Here is a 21963-nt window from a genome sequence, read left to right as displayed (position 1 = left end):
AAATCCAATTTAGTTAAAGAAAGAAAAATGCTTACAGAGGATTTCCTTATCGAGTAAAAATCTCACTCTCAGCATCCCATTATTTACTTGGAAGCATTTAACGCTAACGGCAAGATGGCACGAAGCTTCTAGGCTTTTGGAGTTTGGTTAAAATTGGTTTAATTTAAAACCGGTTTCTTCAATCAATCAGAATGAGCAGGTAATCAGCATTTTGTCAACAAGACATTGGTTCTGAACAGGGTCAATAAATTCATCATCAAATGACCTTGTGGCGCAACGATAGCGCGTCTGACTCCAGATCAGAAGGTTGCGTGTTCAAATCACGTCAGGGTCAGTTGTTGCTTTGGTCATCATAATGTGAGTACAGAATGCTAATTTTCATCCAGCCAGTTCCTTTGATAAGAGAATTAGGACTCACCTTGAAGTCAAAGTTTTTGGACTTCTCCTTTTTTAAGGCGGCAATATCTACGCAGCTTTTATTATTGCAATGAAAAAAGGGAAAATGTTGCTGTTGTATCAAGAAAGATATCCAGGTTCCTCTTAAATCATTCAACAAATCAACCATCACAAAATCCTTTGGCAGAGAGTTCCAAAGTCTCACTGCTCTTACAGTAAAGAATCTCAGTCTGTGATGATGGTGAATTTTTTTTCCTCCCGACGTACTTGATGCTGTCTTGTTCTGGTTAAAGCCCTGGCTTTAAAAATAAAATAATAAATAAAAAAATGTACCCTACATTGATATATTTGTACATAGTAAATAGATGGCACCTAAGAAATGTTGAAGAAAACTCAATAGCCTTTCTTGTTATCCATCTTCACCTTAAATGGTATTTTTGATTTCTACTTATACTCAATTTCTTTGTAAAATCGCATGGCCCTTAAATCCAATTTACTTAAAGAAAGAAAAATGCTTACAGAGGATTTCCTTATCGAGTAAAAATCTCACTCTCAGCGTCCCATTATTTACTTGGAAGCATTTAACGCTAACGGCAAAATGGCACGAAGCTTCTAGGCTTTTGGAGTTTGGTTAAAATTGGTTTAATTTATAACCGGTTTCTTCAATCAATCAGAATGAGCAGGTAATCAGCATTTTGTCAACAAGACATTGGTTCTGAACAGGGTCAATAAATTCAACATCAAATGACCTTGTGGCGCAACGGTAGCGCGTCTGACTCCATATCAGAAGGTTGCGTGTTCAAATCACGTCAGGGTCAGTTGTTGCTTTGATCATCATAATGTGAGTACAGAATGCTAATTTTCATCCAGCTAGTTCCAGTTCCTTTGATAAGAGAATTAGGACTCACCTTGAAGTCAAAGATTTTGGACTTCTCCTTTTTTAAGGCGGCAATATCTTCGCAGCTTTTATTATTGCAATGAAAAAAGGGAAAATGTTGCTGTTGTATCAAGAAAGATATCCAGGTTCCTCTTAAATCATTCAACAAATCAACCATGACAAAATCCTTTGGCAGAGAGTTCCAAAGTCTCACTGCTCTTACAGTAAAGAATCTCAGTCTGTGATGATGGTGAATTTTTTTTCCTCCCGACGTACTTGATGCTGTCTTGTTCTGGTTAAAGCCCTGGCTTTAAAAATAAAATAATAAATAAAAAAATGTACCCTACATTGATATATTTGTACATAGTAAATAGATGGCACCTAAGAAATGTTGAAGAAAACTCAATAGCCTTTCTTGTTATCCATCTTCACCTTAAATGGTATTTTTGATTTCTACTTATACTCAATTTCTTTGTAAAATCGCATGGCCCTTAAATCCAATTTAGTTAAAGAAAGAAAAATGCTTACAGAGGATTTCCTTATCGAGTAAAAATCTCACTCTCAGCGTCCCATTATTTACTTGGAAGCATTTAACGCTAACGGCAAGATGGCACGAAGCTTCTAGGCTTTTGGAGTTTGGTTAAAATTGGTTTAATTTAAAACCGGTTTCTTCAATCAATCAGAATGAGCAGGTAATCAGCATTTTGTCAACAAGACATTGGTTCTGAACAGGGTCAATAAATTCATCATCAAATGACCTTGTGGCGCAACGGTAGCGCGTCTGACTCCAGATCAGAAGGTTGCGTGTTCAAATCACGTCAGGGTCAGTTGTTGCTTTGATCATCATAATGTGAGTACAGAATGCTAATTTTCATCCAGCTAGTTCCAGTTCCTTTGATAAGAGAATTAGGACTCACCTTGAAGTCAAAGATTTTGGACTTCTCCTTTTTTAAGGCGGCAATATCTTCGCAGCTTTTATTATTGCAATGAAAAAAGGGAAAATGTTGCTGTTGTATCAAGAAAGATATCCAGGTTCCTCTTAAATCATTCAACAAATCAACCATGACAAAATCCTTTGGCAGAGAGTTCCAAAGTCTCACTGCTCTTACAGTAAAGAATCTCAGTCTGTGATGATGGTGAATTTTTTTTCCTCCCGACGTACTTGATGCTGTCTTGTTCTGGTTAAAGCCCTGGCTTTAAAAATAAAATAATAAATAAAAAAATGTACCCTACATTGATATATTTGTACATAGTAAATAGATGGCACCTAAGAAATGTTGAAGAAAACTCAATAGCCTTTCTTGTTATCCATCTTCACCTTAAATGGTATTTTTGATTTCTACTTATACTCAATTTCTTTGTAAAATCGCATGGCCCTTAAATCCAATTTAGTTAAAGAAAGAAAAATGCTTACAGAGGATTTCCTTATCGAGTAAAAATCTCACTCTCAGCGTCCCATTATTTACTTGGAAGCATTTAACGCTAACGGCAAGATGGCACGAAGCTTCTAGGCTTTTGGAGTTTGGTTAAAATTGGTTTAATTTAAAACCAGTTTCTTCAATCAATCAGAATGAGGAGGTAATCAGCATTTTGTCAACAAGACATTGGTTCTGAACAGGGTCAATAAAGTAATCATTAAATGACCTTGTGGCGCAACGGTAGCGCGTCTGACTCCAGATCAGAAGGTTGCGTGTTCAAATCACGTCAGGGTCAGTTGTTGCTTTGATCATCATAATGTGAGTACAGAATGCTAATTTTCATCCAGCTAGTTCCTTTGATAAGAGAATTAGGACTCACCTTGAAGTCAACGTTTTTGGACTTCTCCTTTTTTAAAGCGGCAATATCTTCGCAGCTTTTATTATTGCAATGAAAAAAGGGAAAATGTTGCTGTTGTATCAAGAAAGATATCCAGGTTCCTCTTAAATCATTCAACAAATCAACCATCACAAAATCCTTTGGCAGAGAGTTCCAAAGTCTCACTGCTCTTACTGTAAAGAATCTCAGTCTGTGATGATGGTGAATTTTTTTTCCTCCCGACGTACTTGATGCTGTCTTTTTCTGGTTAAAGCCCTGGCTTTAAAAATAAAATAATAAATAAAAAAATGTACCTTACATTGATATATTTGTACATAGTAAATAGATGGCACCTAAGAAATGTTGAAGAAAACTCAATAGCCTTTCTTGTTATCCATCTTCACCTTAAATGGTATTTTTGATTTCTACTTATACTCAATTTCTTTGTAAAATCGCATGGCCCTTAAATCCAATTTAGTTAAAGAAAGAAAAATGCTTACAGAGGATTTCCTTATCGAGTAAAAATCTCACTCTCAGCGTCCCATTATTTACTTGGAAGCATTTAACACTAACGGCATGATGGCACGAAGCTTCTAGGCTTTTGGAGTTTGGTTAAAATTGGTTTAATTTAAAACCGGTTTCTTCAATCAATCAGAATGAGCAGGCAATCAGCATTTTGTCAACAAGACATTGGTTCTGAACAGGGTCAATAAATTCATCATCAAATGACCTTGTGGCGCAACGGTAGCGCGTCTGACTCCAGATCAGAAGGTTGCGTGTTCAAATCACGTCAGGGTCAGTTGTTGCTTTGGTCATCATAATGTGAGTACAGAATGCTAATTTTCATCCAGCCAGTTCCTTTGATAAGAGAATTAGGACTCACCTTGAAGTCAAAGTTTTTGGACTTCTCCTTTTTTAAGGCGGCAATATCTACGCAGCTTTTATTATTGCAATGAAAAAAGGGAAAATGTTGCTGTTGTATCAAGAAAGATATCCAGGTTCCTCTTAAATCATTCAACAAATCAACCATCACAAAATCCTTTGGCAGAGAGTTCCAAAGTCTCACTGCTCTTACAGTAAAGAATCTCAGTCTGTGATGATGGTGAATTTTTTTTCCTCCCGACGTACTTGATGCTGTCTTTTTCTGGTTAAAGCCCTGGCTTTAAAAATAAAATAATAAATAAAAAAATGTACCCTACATTGATATATTTGTACATAGTAAATAGATGGCACCTAAGAAATGTTGAAGAAAACTCAATAGCCTTTCTTGTTATCCATCTTCACCTTAAATGGTATTTTTGATTTCTACTTATACTCAATTTCTTTGTAAAATCGCATGGCCCTTAAATCCAATTTAGTTAAAGAAAGAAAAATGCTTACAGAGGATTTCCTTATCGAGTAAAAATCTCACTCTCAGCGTCCCATTATTTACTTGGAAGCATTTAACGCTAACGGCAAGATGGCACGAAGCTTCTAGGCTTTTGGAGTTTGGTTAAAATTGGTTTAATTTAAAACCGGTTTCTTCAATCAATCAGAATGAGCAGGTAATCAGCATTTTGTCAACAAGACATTGGTTCTGAACAGGGTCAATAAATTCATCATCAAATGACCTTGTGGCGCAACGGTAGCGCGTCTGACTCCAGATCAGAAGGTTGCGTGTTCAAATCACGTCAGGGTCAGTTGTTGCTTTGATCATCATAATGTGAATACAGAATGCTAATTTTCATCCAGCTAGTTCCAGTTCCTTTGATAAGAGAATTAGGACTCACCTTGAAGTCAAAGATTTTGGACTTCTCCTTTTTTAAGGCGGCAATATCTTCGCAGCTTTTATTATTGCAATGAAAAAAGGGAAAATGTTGCTGTTGTATCAAGAAAGATATCCAGGTTCCTCTTAAATCATTCAACAAATCAACCATCACAAAATCCTTTGGCAGAGAGTTCCAAAGTCTCACTGCTCTTACAGTAAAGAATCTCAGTCTGTGATGATGGTGAATTTTTTTTCCTCCCGACGTACTTGATGCTGTCTTGTTCTGGTTAAAGCCCTGGCTTTAAAAATAAAATAATAAATAAAAAAATGTACCCTACATTGATATATTTGTACATAGTAAATAGATGGCACCTAAGAAATGTTGAAGAAAACTCAATAGCCTTTCTTGTTATCCATCTTCACCTTAAATGGTATTTTTGATTTCTACTTATACTCAATTTCTTTGTAAAATCGCATGGCCCTTAAATCCAATTTAGTTAAAGAAAGAAAAATGCTTACAGAGGATTTCCTTATCGAGTAAAAATCTCACTCTCAGCGTCCCATTATTTACTTGGAAGCATTTAACACTAACGGCATGATGGCACGAAGCTTCTAGGCTTTTGGAGTTTGGTTAAAATTGGTTTAATTTAAAACCGGTTTCTTCAATCAATCAGAATGAGCAGGCAATCAGCATTTTGTCAACAAGACATTGGTTCTGAACAGGGTCAATAAATTCATCATCAAATGACCTTGTGGCGCAACGGTAGCGCGTCTGACTCCAGATCAGAAGGTTGCGTGTTCAAATCACGTCAGGGTCAGTTGTTGCTTTGGTCATCATAATGTGAGTACAGAATGCTAATTTTCATCCAGCCAGTTCCTTTGATAAGAGAATTAGGACTCACCTTGAAGTCAAAGTTTTTGGACTTCTCCTTTTTTAAGGCGGCAATATCTACGCAGCTTTTATTATTGCAATGAAAAAAGGGAAAATGTTGCTGTTGTATCAAGAAAGATATCCAGGTTCCTCTTAAATCATTCAACAAATCAACCATCACAAAATCCTTTGGCAGAGAGTTCCAAAGTCTCACTGCTCTTACAGTAAAGAATCTCAGTCTGTGATGATGGTGAATTTTTTTTCCTCCCGACGTACTTGATGCTGTCTTTTTCTGGTTAAAGCCCTGGCTTTAAAAATAAAATAATAAATAAAAAAATGTACCCTACATTGATATATTTGTACATAGTAAATAGATGGCACCTAAGAAATGTTGAAGAAAACTCAATAGCCTTTCTTGTTATCCATCTTCACCTTAAATGGTATTTTTGATTTCTACTTATACTCAATTTCTTTGTAAAATCGCATGGCCCTTAAATCCAATTTAGTTAAAGAAAGAAAAATGCTTACAGAGGATTTCCTTATCGAGTAAAAATCTCACTCTCAGCGTCCCATTATTTACTTGGAAGCATTTAACGCTAACGGCAAGATGGCACGAAGCTTCTAGGCTTTTGGAGTTTGGTTAAAATTGGTTTAATTTAAAACCGGTTTCTTCAATCAATCAGAATGAGCAGGTAATCAGCATTTTGTCAACAAGACATTGGTTCTGAACAGGGTCAATAAATTCATCATCAAATGACCTTGTGGCGCAACGGTAGCGCGTCTGACTCCAGATCAGAAGGTTGCGTGTTCAAATCACGTCAGGGTCAGTTGTTGCTTTGATCATCATAATGTGAGTACAGAATGCTAATTTTCATCCAGCTAGTTCCAGTTCCTTTGATAAGAGAATTAGGACTCACCTTGAAGTCAAAGATTTTGGACTTCTCCTTTTTTAAGGCGGCAATATCTTCGCAGCTTTTATTATTGCAATGAAAAAAGGGAAAATGTTGCTGTTGTATCAAGAAAGATATCCAGGTTCCTCTTAAATCATTCAACAAATCAACCATCACAAAATCCTTTGGCAGAGAGTTCCAAAGTCTCACTGCTCTTACAGTAAAGAATCTCAGTCTGTGATGATGGTGAATTTTTTTTCCTCCCGACGTACTTGATGCTGTCTTGTTCTGGTTAAAGCCCTGGCTTTAAAAATAAAATAATAAATAAAAAAATGTACCCTACATTGATATATTTGTACATAGTAAATAGATGGCACCTAAGAAATGTTGAAGAAAACTCAATAGCCTTTCTTGTTATCCATCTTCACCTTAAATGGTATTTTTGATTTCTACTTATACTCAATTTCTTTGTAAAATCGCATGGCCCTTAAATCCAATTTAGTTAAAGAAAGAAAAATGCTTACAGAGGATTTCCTTATCGAGTAAAAATCTCACTCTCAGCGTCCCATTATTTACTTGGAAGCATTTAACACTAACGGCATGATGGCACGAAGCTTCTAGGCTTTTGGAGTTTGGTTAAAATTGGTTTAATTTAAAACCGGTTTCTTCAATCAATCAGAATGAGCAGGCAATCAGCATTTTGTCAACAAGACATTGGTTCTGAACAGGGTCAATAAATTCATCATCAAATGACCTTGTGGCGCAACGGTAGCGCGTCTGACTCCAGATCAGTAGGTTGCGTGTTCAAATCACGTCAGGGTCAGTTGTTGCTTTGGTCATCATAATGTGAGTACAGAATGCTAATTTTCATCCAGCCAGTTCCTTTGATAAGAGAATTAGGACTCACCTTGAAGTCAAAGTTTTTGGACTTCTCCTTTTTTAAGGCGGCAATATCTACGCAGCTTTTATTATTGCAATGAAAAAAGGGAAAATGTTGCTGTTGTATCAAGAAAGATATCCAGGTTCCTCTTAAATCATTCAACAAATCAACCATCACAAAATCCTTTGGCAGAGAGTTCCAAAGTCTCACTGCTCTTACAGTAAAGAATCTCAGTCTGTGATGATGGTGAATTTTTTTTCCTCCCGACGTACTTGATGCTGTCTTGTTCTGGTTAAAGCCCTGGCTTTAAAAATAAAATAATAAATAAAAAAATGTACCCTACATTGATATATTTGTACATAGTAAATAGATGGCACCTAAGAAATGTTGAAGAAAACTCAATAGCCTTTCTTGTTATCCATCTTCACCTTAAATGGTATTTTTGATTTCTACTTATACTCAATTTCTTTGTAAAATCGCATGGCCCTTAAATCCAATTTAGTTAAAGAAAGAAAAATGCTTACAGAGGATTGCCTTATCGAGTAAAAATCTCACTCTCAGCGTCCCATTATTTACTTGGAAGCATTTAACGCTAACGGCAAAATGGCACGAAGCTTCTAGGCTTTTGGAGTTTGGTTAAAATTGGTTTAATTTATAACCGGTTTCTTCAATCAATCAGAATGAGCAGGTAATCAGCATTTTGTCAACAAGACATTGGTTCTGAACAGGGTCAATAAATTCAACATCAAATGACCTTGTGGCGCAACGGTAGCGCGTCTGACTCCATATCAGAAGGTTGCGTGTTCAAATCACGTCAGGGTCAGTTGTTGCTTTGATCATCATAATGAGAGTACAGAATGCTAGTTTTTCATCCAGCTAGTTCCAGTTTCTTTGATAAGAGAATTAGGACTCACCTTGAAGTCAAAGTTTTTGGACTTCTCCTTTTTTAAGGCGGCAATATCTACGCAGCTTTTATTATTGCAATGAAAAAAGGGAAAATGTTGCAGTTGTATCAAGAAAGATATCCAGGTTCCTCTTAAATCATTCAACAAATCAACCATCACAAAATCCTTTGGCAGAGAGTTCCAAAGTCTCACTGCTCTTACTGTAAAGAATCTCAGTCTGTGATGATGGTGAATTTTTTTTCCTCCCGACGTACTTGATGCTGTCTTTTTCTGGTTAAAGCCCTGGCTTTAAAAATAAAATAATAAATAAAAAAATGTACCCTACATTGGCACCTAAGAAATGTTGAAGAAAACTCAATAGCCTTTCTTGTTATCCATCTTCACCTTAAATGGTATTTTTGATTTCTACTTATACTCAATTTCTTTGTAAAATCGCATGGCCCTTAAATCCAATTTAGTTAAAGAAAGAAAAATGCTTACAGAGGATTTCCTTATCGAGTAAAAATCTCACTCTCAGCGTCCCATTATTTACTTGGAAGCATTTAACGCTAACGGCAAGATGGCACGAAGCTTCTAGGCTTTTGGAGTTTGGTTAAAATTGGTTTAATTTAAAACCGGTTTCTTCAATCAATCAGAATGAGCAGGTAATCAGCATTTTGTCAACAAGACATTGGTTCTGAACAGGGTCAATAAATTCATCATCAAATGACCTTGTGGCGCAACGGTAGCGCGTCTGACTCCAGATCAGAAGGTTGCGTGTTCAAATCACGTCAGGATCAGTTGTTGCTTTGATCATCATAATGTGAGTATAGAATGCTAATTTTCATCCAGCTAGTTCCAGTTCCTTTGATAAGAGAATTAGGACTCACCTTGAAGTCAAAGATTTTGGACTTCTCCTTTTTTAAGGCGGCAATATCTTCGCAGCTTTTATTATTGCAATGAAAAAAGGGAAAATGTTGCTGTTGTATCAAGAAAGATATCCAGGTTCCTCTTAAATCATTCAACAAATCAACCATCACAAAATCCTTTGGCAGAGAGTTCCAAAGTCTCACTGCTCTTACAGTAAAGAATCTCAGTCTGTGATGATGGTGAATTTTTTTTCCTCCCGACGTACTTGATGCTGTCTTGTTCTGGTTAAAGCCCTGGCTTTAAAAATAAAATAATAAATAAAAAAATGTACCCTACATTGATATATTTGTACATAGTAAATAGATGGCACCTAAGAAATGTTGAAGAAAACTCAATAGCCTTTCTTGTTATCCATCTTCACCTTAAATGGTATTTTTGATTTCTACTTATACTCAATTTCTTTGTAAAATCGCATGGCCCTTAAATCCAATTTAGTTAAAGAAAGAAAAATGCTTACAGAGGATTTCCTTATCGAGTAAAAATCTCACTCTCAGCGTCCCATTATTTACTTGGAAGCATTTAACACTAACGGCATGATGGCACGAAGCTTCTAGGCTTTTGGAGTTTGGTTAAAATTGGTTTAATTTAAAACCGGTTTCTTCAATCAATCAGAATGAGCAGGCAATCAGCATTTTGTCAACAAGACATTGGTTCTGAACAGGGTCAATAAATTCATCATCAAATGACCTTGTGGCGCAACGGTAGCGCGTCTGACTCCAGATCAGAAGGTTGCGTGTTCAAATCACGTCAGGGTCAGTTGTTGCTTTGGTCATCATAATGTGAGTACAGAATGCTAATTTTCATCCAGCCAGTTCCTTTGATAAGAGAATTAGGACTCACCTTGAAGTCAAAGTTTTTGGACTTCTCCTTTTTTAAGGCGGCAATATCTACGCAGCTTTTATTATTGCAATGAAAAAAGGGAAAATGTTGCTGTTGTATCAAGAAAGATATCCAGGTTCCTCTTAAATCATTCAACAAATCAACCATCACAAAATCCTTTGGCAGAGAGTTCCAAAGTCTCACTGCTCTTACAGTAAAGAATCTCAGTCTGTGATGATGGTGAATTTTTTTTCCTCCCGACGTACTTGATGCTGTCTTGTTCTGGTTAAAGCCCTGGCTTTAAAAATAAAATAATAAATAAAAAAATGTACCCTACATTGATATATTTGTACATAGTAAATAGATGGCACCTAAGAAATGTTGAAGAAAACTCAATAGCCTTTCTTGTTATCCATCTTCACCTTAAATGGTATTTTTGATTTCTACTTATACTCAATTTCTTTGTAAAATCGCATGGCCCTTAAATCCAATTTAGTTAAAGAAAGAAAAATGCTTACAGAGGATTTCCTTATCGAGTAAAAATCTCACTCTCAGCGTCCCATTATTTACTTGGAAGCATTTAACGCTAACGGCAAAATGGCACGAAGCTTCTAGGCTTTTGGAGTTTGGTTAAAATTGGTTTAATTTATAACCGGTTTCTTCAATCAATCAGAATGAGCAGGTAATCAGCATTTTGTCAACAAGACATTGGTTCTGAACAGGGTCAATAAATTCAACATCAAATGACCTTGTGGCGCAACGGTAGCGCGTCTGACTCCATATCAGAAGGTTGCGTGTTCAAATCACGTCAGGGTCAGTTGTTGCTTTGATCATCATAATGAGAGTACAGAATGCTAGTTTTTCATCCAGCTAGTTCCAGTTTCTTTGATAAGAGAATTAGGACTCACCTTGAAGTCAAAGTTTTTGGACTTCTCCTTTTTTAAGGCGGCAATATCTACGCAGCTTTTATTATTGCAATGAAAAAAGGGAAAATGTTGCAGTTGTATCAAGAAAGATATCCAGGTTCCTCTTAAATCATTCAACAAATCAACCATCACAAAATCCTTTGGCAGAGAGTTCCAAAGTCTCACTGCTCTTACTGTAAAGAATCTCAGTCTGTGATGATGGTGAATTTTTTTTCCTCCCGACGTACTTGATGCTGTCTTTTTCTGGTTAAAGCCCTGGCTTTAAAAATAAAATAATAAATAAAAAAATGTACCCTACATTGATATATTTGTACATAGTAAATAGATGGCACCTAAGAAATGTTGAAGAAAACTCAATAGCCTTTCTTGTTATCCATCTTCACCTTAAATGGTATTTTTGATTTCTACTTATACTCAATTTCTTTGTAAAATCGCATGGCCCTTAAATCCAATTTAGTTAAAGAAAGAAAAATGCTTACAGAGGATTTCCTTATCGAGTAAAAATCTCACTCTCAGCGTCCCATTATTTACTTGGAAGCATTTAACGCTAACGGCAAGATGGCACGAAGCTTCTAGGCTTTTGGAGTTTGGTTAAAATTGGTTTAATTTAAAACCGGTTTCTTCAATCAATCAGAATGAGCAGGTAATCAGCATTTTGTCAACAAGACATTGGTTCTGAACAGGGTCAATAAATTCATCATCAAATGACCTTGTGGCGCAACGGTAGCGCGTCTGACTCCAGATCAGAAGGTTGCGTGTTCAAATCACGTCAGGGTCAGTTGTTGCTTTGATCATCATAATGTGAGTACAGAATGCTAATTTTCATCCAGCTAGTTCCAGTTCCTTTGATAAGAGAATTAGGACTCACCTTGAAGTCAAAGATTTTGGACTTCTCCTTTTTTAAGGCGGCAATATCTTCGCAGCTTTTATTATTGCAATGAAAAAAGGGAAAATGTTGCTGTTGTATCAAGAAAGATATCCAGGTTCCTCTTAAATCATTCAACAAATCAACCATCACAAAATCCTTTGGCAGAGAGTTCCAAAGTCTCACTGCTCTTACAGTAAAGAATCTCAGTCTGTGATGATGGTGAATTTTTTTTCCTCCAGACGTACTTGATGCTGTCTTGTTCTGGTTAAAGCCCTGGCTTTAAAAATAAAATAATAAATAAAAAAATGTACCCTACATTGATATATTTGTACATAGTAAATAGATGGCACCTAAGAAATGTTGAAGAAAACTCAATAGCCTTTCTTGTTATCCATCTTCACCTTAAATGGTATTTTTGATTTCTACTTATACTCAATTTCTTTGTAAAATCGCATGGCCCTTAAATCCAATTTAGTTAAAGAAAGAAAAATGCTTACAGAGGATTTCCTTATCGAGTAAAAATCTCACTCTCAGCGTCCCATTATTTACTTGGAAGCATTTAACGCTAACGGCAAAATGGCACGAAGCTTCTAGGCTTTTGGAGTTTGGTTAAAATTGGTTTAATTTATAACCGGTTTCTTCAATCAATCAGAATGAGCAGGTAATCAGCATTTTGTCAACAAGACATTGGTTCTGAACAGGGTCAATAAATTCAACATCAAATGACCTTGTGGCGCAACGGTAGCGCGTCTGACTCCATATCAGAAGGTTGCGTGTTCAAATCACGTCAGGGTCAGTTGTTGCTTTGATCATCATAATGAGAGTACAGAATGCTAGTTTTTCATCCAGCTAGTTCCAGTTTCTTTGATAAGAGAATTAGGACTCACCTTGAAGTCAAAGTTTTTGGACTTCTCCTTTTTTAAGGCGGCAATATCTACGCAGCTTTTATTATTGCAATGAAAAAAGGGAAAATGTTGCAGTTGTATCAAGAAAGATATCCAGGTTCCTCTTAAATCATTCAACAAATCAACCATCACAAAATCCTTTGGCAGAGAGTTCCAAAGTCTCACTGCTCTTACAGTAAAGAATCTCAGTCTGTGATGATGGTGAATTTTTTTTCCTCCCGACGTACTTGATGCTGTCTTTTTCTGGTTAAAGCCCTGGCTTTAAAAATAAAATAATAAATAAAAAAATGTACCCTACATTGGCACCTAAGAAATGTTGAAGAAAACTCAATAGCCTTTCTTGTTATCCATCTTCACCTTAAATGGTATTTTTGATTTCTACTTATACTCAATTTCTTTGTAAAATCGCATGGCCCTTAAATCCAATTTAGTTAAAGAAAGAAAAATGCTTACAGAGGATTTCCTTATCGAGTAAAAATCTCACTCTCAGCGTCCCATTATTTACTTGGAAGCATTTAACGCTAACGGCAAGATGGCACGAAGCTTCTAGGCTTTTGGAGTTTGGTTAAAATTGGTTTAATTTAAAACCGGTTTCTTCAATCAATCAGAATGAGCAGGTAATCAGCATTTTGTCAACAAGACATTGGTTCTGAACAGGGTCAATAAATTCATCATCAAATGACCTTGTGGCGCAACGGTAGCGCGTCTGACTCCAGATCAGAAGGTTGCGTGTTCAAATCACGTCAGGATCAGTTGTTGCTTTGATCATCATAATGTGAGTACAGAATGCTAATTTTCATCCAGCTAGTTCCAGTTCCTTTGATAAGAGAATTAGGACTCACCTTGAAGTCAAAGATTTTGGACTTCTCCTTTTTTAAGGCGGCAATATCTTCGCAGCTTTTATTATTGCAATGAAAAAAGGGAAAATGTTGCTGTTGTATCAAGAAAGATATCCAGGTTCCTCTTAAATCATTCAACAAATCAACCATCACAAAATCCTTTGGCAGAGAGTTCCAAAGTCTCACTGCTCTTACAGTAAAGAATCTCAGTCTGTGATGATGGTGAATTTTTTTTCCTCCCGACGTACTTGATGCTGTCTTGTTCTGGTTAAAGCCCTGGCTTTAAAAATAAAATAATAAATAAAAAAATGTACCCTACATTGATATATTTGTACATAGTAAATAGATGGCACCTAAGAAATGTTGAAGAAAACTCAATAGCCTTTCTTGTTATCCATCTTCACCTTAAATGGTATTTTTGATTTCTACTTATACTCAATTTCTTTGTAAAATCGCATGGCCCTTAAATCCAATTTAGTTAAAGAAAGAAAAATGCTTACAGAGGATTTCCTTATCGAGTAAAAATCTCACTCTCAGCGTCCCATTATTTACTTGGAAGCATTTAACACTAACGGCATGATGGCACGAAGCTTCTAGGCTTTTGGAGTTTGGTTAAAATTGGTTTAATTTAAAACCGGTTTCTTCAATCAATCAGAATGAGCAGGCAATCAGCATTTTGTCAACAAGACATTGGTTCTGAACAGGGTCAATAAATTCATCATCAAATGACCTTGTGGCGCAACGGTAGCGCGTCTGACTCCAGATCAGAAGGTTGCGTGTTCAAATCACGTCAGGGTCAGTTGTTGCTTTGGTCATCATAATGTGAGTACAGAATGCTAATTTTCATCCAGCCAGTTCCTTTGATAAGAGAATTAGGACTCACCTTGAAGTCAAAGTTTTTGGACTTCTCCTTTTTTAAGGCGGCAATATCTACGCAGCTTTTATTATTGCAATGAAAAAAGGGAAAATGTTGCTGTTGTATCAAGAAAGATATCCAGGTTCCTCTTAAATCATTCAACAAATCAACCATCACAAAATCCTTTGGCAGAGAGTTCCAAAGTCTCACTGCTCTTACAGTAAAGAATCTCAGTCTGTGATGATGGTGAATTTTTTTTCCTCCCGACGTACTTGATGCTGTCTTGTTCTGGTTAAAGCCCTGGCTTTAAAAATAAAATAATAAATAAAAAAATGTACCCTACATTGATATATTTGTACATAGTAAATAGATGGCACCTAAGAAATGTTGAAGAAAACTCAATAGCCTTTCTTGTTATCCATCTTCACCTTAAATGGTATTTTTGATTTCTACTTATACTCAATTTCTTTGTAAAATCGCATGGCCCTTAAATCCAATTTAGTTAAAGAAAGAAAAATGCTTACAGAGGATTTCCTTATCGAGTAAAAATCTCACTCTCAGCGTCCCATTATTTACTTGGAAGCATTTAACGCTAACGGCAAAATGGCACGAAGCTTCTAGGCTTTTGGAGTTTGGTTAAAATTGGTTTAATTTATAACCGGTTTCTTCAATCAATCAGAATGAGCAGGTAATCAGCATTTTGTCAACAAGACATTGGTTCTGAACAGGGTCAATAAATTCAACATCAAATGACCTTGTGGCGCAACGGTAGCGCGTCTGACTCCATATCAGAAGGTTGCGTGTTCAAATCACGTCAGGGTCAGTTGTTGCTTTGATCATCATAATGAGAGTACAGAATGCTAGTTTTTCATCCAGCTAGTTCCAGTTTCTTTGATAAGAGAATTAGGACTCACCTTGAAGTCAAAGTTTTTGGACTTCTCCTTTTTTAAGGCGGCAATATCTACGCAGCTTTTATTATTGCAATGAAAAAAGGGAAAATGTTGCAGTTGTATCAAGAAAGATATCCAGGTTCCTCTTAAATCATTCAACAAATCAACCATCACAAAATCCTTTGGCAGAGAGTTCCAAAGTCTCACTGCTCTTACTGTAAAGAATCTCAGTCTGTGATGATGGTGAATTTTTTTTCCTCCCGACGTACTTGATGCTGTCTTTTTCTGGTTAAAGCCCTGGCTTTAAAAATAAAATAATAAATAAAAAAATGTACCCTACATTGATATATTTGTACATAGTAAATAGATGGCACCTAAGAAATGTTGAAGAAAACTCAATAGCCTTTCTTGTTATCCATCTTCACCTTAAATGGTATTTTTGATTTCTACTTATACTCAATTTCTTTGTAAAATCGCATGGCCCTTAAATCCAATTTAGTTAAAGAAAGAAAAATGCTTACAGAGGATTTCCTTATCGAGTAAAAATCTCACTCTCAGCGTCCCATTATTTACTTGGAAGCATTTAACGCTAACGGCAAGATGGCACGAAGCTTCTAGGCTTTTGGAGTTTGGTTAAAATTGGTTTAATTTAAAACCGGTTTCTTCAATCAATCAGAATGAGCAGGTAATCAGCATTTTGTCAACAAGACATTGGTTCTGAACAGGGTCAATAAATTCATCATCAAATGACCTTGTGGCGCAACGGTAGCGCGTCTGACTCCAGATCAGAAGGTTGCGTGTTCAAATCACGTCAGGGTCAGTTGTTGCTTTGATCATCATAATGTGAGTACAGAATGCTAATTTTCATCCAGCTAGTTCCAGTTCCTTTGATAAGAGAATTAGGACTCACCTTGAAGTCAAAGATTTTGGACTTCTCCTTTTTTAAGGCGGCAATATCTTCGCAGCTTTTATTATTGCAATGAAAAAAGGGAAAATGTTGCTGTTGTATCAAGAAAGATATCCAGGTTCCTCTTAAATCATTCAACAAATCAACCATCACAAAATCCTTTGGCAGAGAGTTCCAAAGTCTCACTGCTCTTACAGTAAAGAATCTCAGTCTGTGATGATGGTGAATTTTTTTTCCTCCCGACGTACTTGATGCTGTCTTGTTCTGGTTAAAGCCCTGGCTTTAAAAATAAAATAATAAATAAAAAAATGTACCCTACATTGATATATTTGTACATAGTAAATAGATGGCACCTAAGAAATGTTGAAGAAAACTCAATAGCCTTTCTTGTTATCCATCTTCACCTTAAATGGTATTTTTGATTTCTACTTATACTCAATTTCTTTGTAAAATCGCATGGCCCTTAAATCCAATTTAGTTAAAGAAAGAAAAATGCTTACAGAGGATTTCCTTATCGAGTAAAAATCTCACTCTCAGCGTCCCATTATTTACTTGGAAGCATTTAACGCTAACGGCAAGATGGCACGAAGCTTCTAGGCTTTTGGAGTTTGGTTAAAATTGGTTTAATTTAAAACCAGTTTCTTCAATCAATCAGAATGAGGAGGTAATCAGCATTTTGTCAACAAGACATTGGTTCTGAACAGGGTCAATAAAGTAATCATTAAATGACCTTGTGGCGCAACGGTAGCACGTCTGACTCCAGATCAGAAGGTTGCGTGTTCAAATCACGTCAGGGTCAGTTGTTGCTTTGATCATCATAATGTGAGTACAGAATGCTAATTTTCATCCAGCTAGTTCCTTTGATAAGAGAATTAGGACTCACCTTGAAGTCAACGTTTTTGGACTTCTCCTTTTTTAAAGCGGCAATATCTTCGCAGCTTTTATTATTGCAATGAAAAAAGGGAAAATGTTGCTGTTGTATCAAGAAAGATATCCAGGTTCCTCTTAAATCATTCAACAAATCAACCATCACAAAATCCTTTGGCAGAGAGTTCCAAAGTCTCACTGCTCTTACTGTAAAGAATCTCAGTCTGTGATGATGGTGAATTTTTTTTCCTCCCGACGTACTTGATGCTGTCTTTTTCTGGTTAAAGCCCTGGCTTTAAAAATAAAATAATAAATAAAAAAATGTACCCTACATTGATATATTTGTACATAGTAAATAGATGGCACCTAAGAAATGTTGAAGAAAACTCAATAGCCTTTCTTGTTATCCATCTTCACCTTAAATGGTATTTTTGATTTCTACTTATACTCAATTTCTTTGTAAAATCGCATGGCCCTTAAATCCAATTTAGTTAAAGAAAGAAAAATGCTTACAGAGGATTTCCTTATCGAGTAAAAATCTCACTCTCAGCGTCCCATTATTTACTTGGAAGCATTTAACGCTAACGGCAAGATGGCACGAAGCCTCTAGGCTTTTGGAGTTTGGTTAAAATTGGTTTAATTTAAAACCGGTTTCTTCAATCAATCAGAATGAGCAGGCAATCAGCATTTTGTCAACAAGACATTGGTTCTGAACAGGGTCAATAAATTCATCATCAAATGACCTTGTGGCGCAACGGTAGCGCGTCTGACTCCAGATCAGAAGGTTGCGTGTTCAAATCACGTCAGGGTCAGTTGTTGCTTTGGTCATCATAATGTGAGTACAGAATGCTAATTTTCATCCAGCCAGTTCCTTTGATAAGAGAATTAGGACTCACCTTGAAGTCAAAGTTTTTGGACTTCTCCTTTTTTAAGGCGGCAATATCTACGCAGCTTTTATTATTGCAATGAAAAAAGGGAAAATGTTGCTGTTGTATCAAGAAAGATATCCAGGTTCCTCTTAAATCATTCAACAAATCAACCATCACAAAATCCTTTGGCAGAGAGTTCCAAAGTCTCACTGCTCTTACTGTAAAGAATCTCAGTCTGTGATGATGGTGAATTTTTTTTCCTCCCGACGTACTTGATGCTGTCTTTTTCTGGTTAAAGCCCTGGCTTTAAAAATAAAATAATAAATAAAAAAATGTACCCTACATTGATATATTTGTACATAGTAAATAGATGGCACCTAAGAAATGTTGAAGAAAACTCAATAGCCTTTCTTGTTATCCATCTTCACCTTAAATGGTATTTTTGATTTCTACTTATACTCAATTTCTTTGTAAAATCGCATGGCCCTTAAATCCAATTTAGTTAAAGAAAGAAAAATGCTTACAGAGGATTTCCTTATCGAGTAAAAATCTCACTCTCAGCGTCCCATTATTTACTTGGAAGCATTTAACGCTAACGGCAAGATGGCACGAAGCTTCTAGGCTTTTGGAGTTTGGTTAAAATTGGTTTAATTTAAAACCGGTTTCTTCAATCAATCAGAATGAGCAGGTAATCAGCATTTTGTCAACAAGACATTGGTTCTGAACAGGGTCAATAAATTCATCATCAAATGACCTTGTGGCGCAACGGTAGCGCGTCTGACTCCAGATCAGAAGGTTGCGTGTTCAAATCACGTCAGGGTCAGTTGTTGCTTTGATCATCATAATGTGAGTACAGAATGCTAATTTTCATCCAGCTAGTTCCAGTTCCTTTGATAAGAGAATTAGGACTCACCTTGAAGTCAAAGATTTTGGACTTCTCCTTTTTTAAGGCGGCAATATCTTCGCAGCTTTTATTATTGCAATGAAAAAAGGGAAAATGTTGCTGTTGTATCAAGAAAGATATCCAGGTTCCTCTTAAATCATTCAACAAATCAACCATCACAAAATCCTTTGGCAGAGAGTTCCAAAGTCTCACTGCTCTTACAGTAAAGAATCTCAGTCTGTGATGATGGTGAATTTTTTTTCCTCCCGACGTACTTGATGCTGTCTTGTTCTGGTTAAAGCCCTGGCTTTAAAAATAAAATAATAAATAAAAAAATGTACCCTACATTGATATATTTGTACATAGTAAATAGATGGCACCTAAGAAATGTTGAAGAAAACTCAATAGCCTTTCTTGTTATCCATCTTCACCTTAAATGGTATTTTTGATTTCTACTTATACTCAATTTCTTTGTAAAATCGCATGGCCCTTAAATCCAATTTAGTTAAAGAAAGAAAAATGCTTACAGAGGATTTCCTTATCGAGTAAAAATCTCACTCTCAGCGTCCCATTATTTACTTGGAAGCATTTAACACTAACGGCATGATGGCACGAAGCTTCTAGGCTTTTGGAGTTTGGTTAAAATTGGTTTAATTTAAAACCGGTTTCTTCAATCAATCAGAATGAGCAGGCAATCAGCATTTTGTCAACAAGACATTGGTTCTGAACAGGGTCAATAAATTCATCATCAAATGACCTTGTGGCGCAACGGTAGCGCGTCTGACTCCAGATCAGAAGGTTGCGTGTTCAAATCACGTCAGGGTCAGTTGTTGCTTTGATCATCATAATGTGAGTACAGAATGCTAATTTTCATCCAGCTAGTTCCAGTTCCTTTGATAAGAGAATTAGGACTCACCTTGAAGTCAAAGATTTTGGACTTCTCCTTTTTTAAGGCGGCAATATCTTCGCAGCTTTTATTATTGCAATGAAAAAAGGGAAAATGTTGCTGTTGTATCAAGAAAGATATCCAGGTTCCTCTTAAATCATTCAACAAATCAACCATCACAAAATCCTTTGGCAGAGAGTTCCAAAGTCTCACTGCTCTTACAGTAAAGAATCTCAGTCTGTGATGATGGTGAATTTTTTTTCCTCCCGACGTACTTGATGCTGTCTTGTTCTGGTTAAAGCCCTGGCTTTAAAAATAAAATAATAAATAAAAAAATGTACCCTACATTGATATATTTGTACATAGTAAATAGATGGCACCTAAGAAATGTTGAAGAAAACTCAATAGCCTTTCTTGTTATCCATCTTCACCTTAAATGGTATTTTTGATTTCTACTTATACTCAATTTCTTTGTAAAATCGCATGGCCCTTAAATCCAATTTAGTTAAAGAAAGAAAAATGCTTACAGAGGATTTCCTTATCGAGTAAAAATCTCACTCTCAGCGTCCCATTATTTACTTGGAAGCATTTAACACTAACGGCATGATGGCACGAAGCTTCTAGGCTTTTGGAGTTTGGTTAAAATTGGTTTAATTTAAAACCGGTTTCTTCAATCAATCAGAATGAGCAGGCAATCAGCATTTTGTCAACAAGACATTGGTTCTGAACAGGGTCAATAAATTCATCATCAAATGACCTTGTGGCGCAACGGTAGCGCGTCTGACTCCAGATCAGAAGGTTGCGTGTTCAAATCACGTCAGGGTCAGTTGTTGCTTTGGTCATCATAATGTGAGTACAGAATGCTAATTTTCATCCAGCCAGTTCCTTTGATAAGAGAATTAGGACTCACCTTGAAGTCAAAGTTTTTGGACTTCTCCTTTTTTAAGGCGGCAATATCTACGCAGCTTTTATTATTGCAATGAAAAAAGGGAAAATGTTGCTGTTGTATCAAGAAAGATATCCAGGTTCCTCTTAAATCATTCAACAAATCAACCATCACAAAATCCTTTGGCAGAGAGTTCCAAAGTCTCACTGCTCTTACAGTAAAGAATCTCAGTCTGTGATGATGGTGAATTTTTTTTCCTCCCGACGTACTTGATGCTGTCTTGTTCTGGTTAAAGCCCTGGCTTTAAAAATAAAATAATAAATAAAAAAATGTACCCTACATTGATATATTTGTACATAGTAAATAGATGGCACCTAAGAAATGTTGAAGAAAACTCAATAGCCTTTCTTGTTATCCATCTTCACCTTAAATGGTATTTTTGATTTCTACTTATACTCAATTTCTTTGTAAAATCGCATGGCCCTTAAATCCAATTTAGTTAAAGAAAGAAAAATGCTTACAGAGGATTTCCTTATCGAGTAAAAATCTCACTCTCAGCGTCCCATTATTTACTTGGAAGCATTTAACGCTAACGGCAAAATGGCACGAAGCTTCTAGGCTTTTGGAGTTTGGTTAAAATTGGTTTAATTTATAACCGGTTTCTTCAATCAATCAGAATGAGCAGGTAATCAGCATTTTGTCAACAAGACATTGGTTCTGAACAGGGTCAATAAATTCATCATCAAATGACCTTGTGGCGCAACGGAAGCGCGTCTGACTCCATATCAGAAGGTTGCGTGTTCAAATCACGTCAGGGTCAGTTGTTGCTTTGATCATCATAATGAGAGTACAGAATGCTAGTTTTTCATCCAGCTAGTTCCAGTTTCTTTGATAAGAGAATTAGGACTCACCTTGAAGTCAAAGTTTTTGGACTTCTCCTTTTTTAAGGCGGCAATATCTACGCAGCTTTTATTATTGCAATGAAAAAAGGGAAAATGTTGCTGTTGTATCAAGAAAGATATCCAGGTTCCTCTTAAATCATTCAACAAATCAACCATCACAAAATCCTTTGGCAGAGAGTTCCAAAGTCTCACTGCTCTTACAGTAAAGAATCTCAGTCTGTGATGATGGTGAATTTTTTTTCCTCCCGACGTACTTGATGCTGTCTTGTTCTGGTTAAAGCCCTGGCTTTAAAAATAAAATAATAAATAAAAAAATGTACCCTACATTGATATATTTGTACATAGTAAATAGATGGCACCTAAGAAATGTTGAAGAAAACTCAATAGCCTT

General features: G+C 36.2%; 25 non-coding genes across 25 annotated transcripts; all 25 read left to right on the top strand.

The window, feature by feature from the left end:
• The first annotated feature begins 262 nt into the window (after window positions 1-262).
• On the top strand, window positions 263-334 carry TRNAW-CCA (transfer RNA tryptophan (anticodon CCA)). Its single transcript has one exon. It is a non-coding gene; the product is annotated as a tRNA-Trp (tRNA).
• Window positions 335-1142: 808 nt separating this feature from the next.
• On the top strand, window positions 1143-1214 carry TRNAW-CCA (transfer RNA tryptophan (anticodon CCA)). Its single transcript has one exon. It is a non-coding gene; the product is annotated as a tRNA-Trp (tRNA).
• Window positions 1215-2028: 814 nt separating this feature from the next.
• Window positions 2029-2100, top strand: TRNAW-CCA (transfer RNA tryptophan (anticodon CCA)). The gene has a single exon. It is a non-coding gene; the product is annotated as a tRNA-Trp (tRNA).
• An 814-nt stretch (window positions 2101-2914) lies between these two features.
• Window positions 2915-2986, top strand: TRNAW-CCA (transfer RNA tryptophan (anticodon CCA)). The gene has a single exon. It is a non-coding gene; the product is annotated as a tRNA-Trp (tRNA).
• An 808-nt stretch (window positions 2987-3794) lies between these two features.
• TRNAW-CCA (transfer RNA tryptophan (anticodon CCA)) lies at window positions 3795-3866 on the top strand. The gene has a single exon. It is a non-coding gene; the product is annotated as a tRNA-Trp (tRNA).
• Window positions 3867-4674: 808 nt separating this feature from the next.
• On the top strand, window positions 4675-4746 carry TRNAW-CCA (transfer RNA tryptophan (anticodon CCA)). The gene has a single exon. It is a non-coding gene; the product is annotated as a tRNA-Trp (tRNA).
• Window positions 4747-5560: 814 nt separating this feature from the next.
• TRNAW-CCA (transfer RNA tryptophan (anticodon CCA)) lies at window positions 5561-5632 on the top strand. The gene has a single exon. It is a non-coding gene; the product is annotated as a tRNA-Trp (tRNA).
• Window positions 5633-6440: 808 nt separating this feature from the next.
• On the top strand, window positions 6441-6512 carry TRNAW-CCA (transfer RNA tryptophan (anticodon CCA)). Its single transcript has one exon. It is a non-coding gene; the product is annotated as a tRNA-Trp (tRNA).
• An 814-nt stretch (window positions 6513-7326) lies between these two features.
• TRNAW-CCA (transfer RNA tryptophan (anticodon CCA)) lies at window positions 7327-7398 on the top strand. The gene has a single exon. It is a non-coding gene; the product is annotated as a tRNA-Trp (tRNA).
• Window positions 7399-8206: 808 nt separating this feature from the next.
• TRNAW-CCA (transfer RNA tryptophan (anticodon CCA)) lies at window positions 8207-8278 on the top strand. Its single transcript has one exon. It is a non-coding gene; the product is annotated as a tRNA-Trp (tRNA).
• Window positions 8279-9067: 789 nt separating this feature from the next.
• On the top strand, window positions 9068-9139 carry TRNAW-CCA (transfer RNA tryptophan (anticodon CCA)). The gene has a single exon. It is a non-coding gene; the product is annotated as a tRNA-Trp (tRNA).
• Window positions 9140-9953: 814 nt separating this feature from the next.
• On the top strand, window positions 9954-10025 carry TRNAW-CCA (transfer RNA tryptophan (anticodon CCA)). Its single transcript has one exon. It is a non-coding gene; the product is annotated as a tRNA-Trp (tRNA).
• Window positions 10026-10833: 808 nt separating this feature from the next.
• On the top strand, window positions 10834-10905 carry TRNAW-CCA (transfer RNA tryptophan (anticodon CCA)). Its single transcript has one exon. It is a non-coding gene; the product is annotated as a tRNA-Trp (tRNA).
• Window positions 10906-11720: 815 nt separating this feature from the next.
• Window positions 11721-11792, top strand: TRNAW-CCA (transfer RNA tryptophan (anticodon CCA)). The gene has a single exon. It is a non-coding gene; the product is annotated as a tRNA-Trp (tRNA).
• An 814-nt stretch (window positions 11793-12606) lies between these two features.
• On the top strand, window positions 12607-12678 carry TRNAW-CCA (transfer RNA tryptophan (anticodon CCA)). Its single transcript has one exon. It is a non-coding gene; the product is annotated as a tRNA-Trp (tRNA).
• Window positions 12679-13467: 789 nt separating this feature from the next.
• On the top strand, window positions 13468-13539 carry TRNAW-CCA (transfer RNA tryptophan (anticodon CCA)). The gene has a single exon. It is a non-coding gene; the product is annotated as a tRNA-Trp (tRNA).
• An 814-nt stretch (window positions 13540-14353) lies between these two features.
• Window positions 14354-14425, top strand: TRNAW-CCA (transfer RNA tryptophan (anticodon CCA)). Its single transcript has one exon. It is a non-coding gene; the product is annotated as a tRNA-Trp (tRNA).
• An 808-nt stretch (window positions 14426-15233) lies between these two features.
• On the top strand, window positions 15234-15305 carry TRNAW-CCA (transfer RNA tryptophan (anticodon CCA)). Its single transcript has one exon. It is a non-coding gene; the product is annotated as a tRNA-Trp (tRNA).
• An 815-nt stretch (window positions 15306-16120) lies between these two features.
• On the top strand, window positions 16121-16192 carry TRNAW-CCA (transfer RNA tryptophan (anticodon CCA)). The gene has a single exon. It is a non-coding gene; the product is annotated as a tRNA-Trp (tRNA).
• Window positions 16193-17006: 814 nt separating this feature from the next.
• On the top strand, window positions 17007-17078 carry TRNAW-CCA (transfer RNA tryptophan (anticodon CCA)). The gene has a single exon. It is a non-coding gene; the product is annotated as a tRNA-Trp (tRNA).
• An 808-nt stretch (window positions 17079-17886) lies between these two features.
• Window positions 17887-17958, top strand: TRNAW-CCA (transfer RNA tryptophan (anticodon CCA)). The gene has a single exon. It is a non-coding gene; the product is annotated as a tRNA-Trp (tRNA).
• An 808-nt stretch (window positions 17959-18766) lies between these two features.
• TRNAW-CCA (transfer RNA tryptophan (anticodon CCA)) lies at window positions 18767-18838 on the top strand. The gene has a single exon. It is a non-coding gene; the product is annotated as a tRNA-Trp (tRNA).
• An 814-nt stretch (window positions 18839-19652) lies between these two features.
• On the top strand, window positions 19653-19724 carry TRNAW-CCA (transfer RNA tryptophan (anticodon CCA)). Its single transcript has one exon. It is a non-coding gene; the product is annotated as a tRNA-Trp (tRNA).
• An 814-nt stretch (window positions 19725-20538) lies between these two features.
• Window positions 20539-20610, top strand: TRNAW-CCA (transfer RNA tryptophan (anticodon CCA)). Its single transcript has one exon. It is a non-coding gene; the product is annotated as a tRNA-Trp (tRNA).
• Window positions 20611-21418: 808 nt separating this feature from the next.
• TRNAW-CCA (transfer RNA tryptophan (anticodon CCA)) lies at window positions 21419-21490 on the top strand. Its single transcript has one exon. It is a non-coding gene; the product is annotated as a tRNA-Trp (tRNA).
• Window positions 21491-21963: the final 473 nt, after the last annotated feature.

The sequence above is a fragment of the Rhinoderma darwinii genome, chromosome 3 (genome assembly GCF_050947455.1).
Source record: "Rhinoderma darwinii isolate aRhiDar2 chromosome 3, aRhiDar2.hap1, whole genome shotgun sequence".
NCBI classification, from domain to species: domain Eukaryota; kingdom Metazoa; phylum Chordata; class Amphibia; order Anura; family Rhinodermatidae; genus Rhinoderma; species Rhinoderma darwinii.
The sequence above is the reverse complement of the archived record's forward strand: the minus strand, read 5'-3'. Positions and strand labels throughout refer to the sequence as shown.